We start from the raw sequence: 4,930 nt of genomic DNA on the forward strand, positions 1-4,930 counted from the left end.
GGGGGAAGAGGCAGAGCTGGAGGGTGGGCTAAGTTATCATGGGCCTCTGGGTTGTACTTGCCCCCTGGGCTAAAAGTTGCCAGTCAGTCCATGCTGTATTCCACAACTGCCGGACGTCGAGAGCAGATTAAATTGCGAATGGCATCGGCGCCCGGCCGTTGCGGTATGTGGGATTGTGGGCGGCGTTGGACTAAATGTCGCAAACGCGGGGTGCCGATGCCATCCCCAATTAAATCAGCTCATCGGTGCCCAGCGGTTGCGACATGCAATGAAAATTATTAGTGCCCCCCCAGATTTGACTGTTGTATCTTATGTGCCCCCCCCATATATTGTTCCTAGAGTCGCCACTGGCCCAAAGCATCAACTGGCTTGTCTTCTTCCCATAGTGCATCCCAGTGCCATCTCTTCCCCAGGTAAGCGACACACACCCGGCCATCCACATGATGGAAAAGAAAACTTGATGCCCCAGACCAGGCCACCTTCTTACATTGCTCTGTGGTCCGGTTCTGATGGTCAGGTGCACATTGTAGGCACTTTTCACGGTGTATGGGGCTGTGTAGCCGCAGACTCAAGGTGACCAGTCTGCGGCTACACAGCCCCATACACAACAAACTGCGATGCTCTGTGTCTTCAGACCCCATTCTATCAGAACCAGAATTCACTTTATCAGCAATTTGAGCTACAGTAGCTCTTCTATTGGATTGGACTACATGGGCCAGCCTTCGCTCCCCAAGTGCATCAATGAGCCTTGGCGACCCATGACCCTGTGACTGGTTCACTGGTTTTCCTTCGTTGGACCATTTTTGGTAGGTCCTGACCACTGCAGACCAGGAACATACCACAAGAGTAGAAGTTTTGGAGTTGCACCGACCCTGTCGTCTAGACTTCACGATTTGGCCTTTGTTAAAGTCACTCAAATCCTTACGCTTGCCAGATGTTCAGAGGTCTAGTGGAGTCCATACCTCAATGTATCAGGGCTGTATTGGTGGCAAAAGGGCAACCTACTCACTTTTAAAGTGGTTCTAAAGCCTCCATTTATTTTTTTTGCCTATATCTACTGCTAGCAAGCAGTAGATATAGGCAAAAAGTTAAAAAAAAACTAAACGCTTTAACAGCGGTTTACACTTACCTTGTTTTCGCTGCGCGCTCCTGCCCGAGAATCCGAAACTGCTCGGACGGCCGCAAAGCATCTTGGGGCGGGAGCATGCGCAGCTCGGATTCTCGGCCGGGAGACGAGCAGAGACGCAAGGTAAGTCTATGGACGCGTGCACCCGCATGCAGACACCGCTGGATCGGAAGTGCCTGTAAGCAGAGAGGAGTCAGCGCTGGATCAGAGAGCCGCCGCACCGCTGGAGGGACAGATGAAAACATGGGCAAAGAAGAGGAAGATCGGATTTAGAGACATCATTTAGGGTAAGTGCTGACATTAACATGGGGGGGGGGGATTGAAATATCTTTTATTTTCACTTTAAGCAGGGGGCCCTAATGTTATGGCTAATTGGTGTGTATATACACAGTGGGGGGAATTTATCAAAACTGGAGCAGACAGAATCTGGAGCAGTTGCCCATAGCAACCAATCAGCATCTCTCTTCAGTTTGCCCAGGTAAGATTTGAAAATGAGAGAGAGAAGCTGATTGGCTGCAGTGCAAATTTGCTCCAGATTTTGATAAATTCCCCCAATATATATTGTAAATGTGCACGTACTGAGTTATCTTATAAAGTTCCTTTGCTCCTCCAGATGGCCGTGTTCCTTTTGTCGGAGACCAACTAGTACACGGACATTCCTACAATCCTGCCTAATAATCTCACGGCTGGCTGTAAGAGTAATGACAAACGTTGCGTCCGGCAGCACCTCCTGCGTGTGCGCGCTCCACTACTAGGAACGTATTAATGCTCTCAGTAGCCAATTACTGCAGCAATTATGTCTCTTCTCCAGTCTAATGATCCCACTAATTGTTATGTAGACAGGAAGGTGTTTGTGGCTGTGGGCGTTCTCACATATACTAATTATGGCACCAGACTGCTCCCAGATGTCGTTGGGTCTGTCTGGGTGTCATCAAGCAGGAAAATTAAGTGTGTAATCCTGGGTACTTGATGAGAACTGCTCGAATGGCCTTGTGACGGCAAAACAAGGAAGAGGAGGGTGTGGGGGGGAATATGTGGGGACTGGAGGGTATATTGCTGTCTGCGTCCCCGCTATCATAGAAAATGAAAGAAGATCCCAAATTCTGGGTTGTCACCAGAACAGGAAAGGATGGGGAATCTTCCAATGGGGACCCCCAGGGATTTCCCTTTTTTGGAAAGGATTTCCTCTCACTTCCTGTTGTGGCTATCAGACAGGAAGAGAAGGGAAATCTCCCCCAATGGAACATAGATGTAAAAAAAAAGCTGACAAGGGTTCTAACCCTCCCTTACTCTATCCCAAGCTTAAAAATTGTTTTGGCTGCAGTTCTAAGTTAAGATTTGAGGAGACTTCGCCGGGTCATGGAAAACTGCATCTCCTGATAACATTCCCTTTTTCACTGTGTGGAATGTACAAGCGATCTTCATCTGCCATAAATCAGTCCTCTGTTCTGGCCTCTGCGCACACGTCTGACCTTCACTCCCACAAACCTAATCATACTGAACACATTTTTATTTTCGCTCTGATGTTTTTTGCCATGTTGCTGGAAGATCTGATCAAACGAACCGTTCCTTGTCATCCCCTTAAGCTGACCTATAATGTTGCTCTAAAGGGAAACTGCTGTGATTTCAGGGAGTTACACTGAGTGGCCAGATTATTATGAGCACCCCACCAGTACTTCGTTGGGCCGCCTCGTGACTCCACGAGATGGTGAAAGGTGATGCGAGGAATCTGACACGGCACTGTTGCCCTTCTGTTGTCTTGTACCAGTCTTGCCACTCTCCGTTCTGCCCTAACATTGACTAGTCGCTGACGGCCACAATTCGCACGTTCAGACCCAGATTTTCGGCTGACAGTCCAGTCTTTAAACACTTTAACAATGAGCCCCTCTTGAACATTTAACGAATTCTGCTGTTTTGCTGATACTCGCTCCACGGCTCAGAGCGCCAACAATCATCCCACATTCAAAGGCTGTTAAATCGCGTTGTTTCCCCGTATCTTCAGAAACAAATCACTTCTACTGTCGTGGTAAACAACCTGCTTCCCTATTTATAATGGTCTGGCCCTCTAGCAACTTCAGCACGGAAATTATAGCTAATTATAGCTAATTTGCCTACAAACGTCAGGTGGTCATAATAAACTGGCCACTCTGTGTATAATCTAACCTGGAAGGAAGTCACATTTCTATTTGCTGTACCATATTTCCACTCTTGTATCACATGAAGGGGGACCCTGATAAAATAGGGGGCTTCTGATGTGAAGGGGGACCCTGATATGAAACGGGGGCTTCTGATGTGAAGGGAGGCCCTGATAAAATAGGGGGCTTCTGAGGTGAACGGGGATCCTGATATAATTGGGGGGCTTCTGATGTGAAGGGGGGGCCTGATAAAATAGGGGGGCTTCTGATGTGAAGGGGATACTGATAAAATAGGGGGGCTTCTGAGGTGAACGGGGACACTGATATAATTGGGGGCTTCTGATGTGAAGGGGGACCCTGATACAATAGGGGGCTTCTGATGTGAAGGGGGACCCTGTTATAATAGGGGTGCTTCTGATGTGAAGGGGACCCTGATATAATAAGGGGGCTTCTTATGTGAAGGGGGACCCTGATATAATAGCGCAGCTTCTAATGTGAAGGGGGACCCTGATAAAATAGGGGAGCTTCTGATGTGAAGGAGGGACCCTGATATAATAGGGGAGCTTCTGATGTGAAGGGGAGACCCTGATACAATAGGGAGGCTTCTAATGTGAAGGGGGACCCTGATATGAAAGGGGGGCTTCTGATGGGAAGGGGGACCCTGATATGAAAGGGGGGCTTCCGATGTGAAGGGGCACCCTGATATGAAAGGTGGGCTTCTGATGTGAAGGGGGACCCTGCTATGAAAGGGGGGCTACTGATGTGAAGGGAAGACCCTGATACAATAGGGGGGCTTCTAATGTGAAGGGGGACCCCGATATGAAAGATTGGCTTCCGATCTGAAGGCGGACCCTGATATGAAAGTGGGGCTTCCGATGTGAAGGGGCTTCCTGATGTGAAAAAGGAAACTCCTGATTTAAAGTGAGGGCTCGAAGTGTGAGGGGGGGCTCTGATGTGAAAGAGAGGCTGCTGATGTGAAGGGGGTCCCTGATAAAATAGGAGGGGGGCTTGTGATTTTGCATACAGGAACATGGTTGAGAAACGTTGCATATGATACTCTCCTGCAACAAAACAGATACAGCTAGGAGGAATACTTTACCTGTTCTGTTCCATGGTCCCCATGATAGGTCCACTTGAACAGCCATACTCCCCTTTCTAAACCCATAGACACAATCAGAAGACACGCCGCACAGTCTGCACAGACATAGATTTATTGAACCTTCTGCAGGGTAATCGTGTTATACATATAAAATTTCACTTTTATAATTTATTATATACATAATAACAGTTTTAGCAACAGATGAATACTGAGTGAACCCGGCTCACAACATTTGGCAGTTCAACCTTGAAGAGAACCTGTCAGGATGGCCTCTACCCGGACATCCCTGGAGGCTGCTGTGCAGGACTTCTAGAATCGGTGCCAGTTCCCGGAAACGGACATGTCGCTGTGCGATTCTCCCGATATGAAATCTGTCATGGCAATGACGGACACCCAGAACTTTATGGGTGTTCCCTATCCCATTAGATAAAATTTTCCATAGGCCGTTGACATATTAACTCTGAACATGGCAGCAAGCCTGATTTCTAAAAACAGGAAGGAGGTAAACGATGGCTGTTACCATGGCAGCCAGAAATGTAATGAACTGCTGTTTGTATGGGCAAAATAATG

The sequence above is a fragment of the Nanorana parkeri genome, unplaced genomic scaffold, assembly GCF_000935625.1.
Source record: "Nanorana parkeri isolate BGI_ZX_2015 unplaced genomic scaffold, ASM93562v1 scaffold126, whole genome shotgun sequence".
Lineage (NCBI taxonomy): Eukaryota > Metazoa > Chordata > Amphibia > Anura > Dicroglossidae > Nanorana > Nanorana parkeri.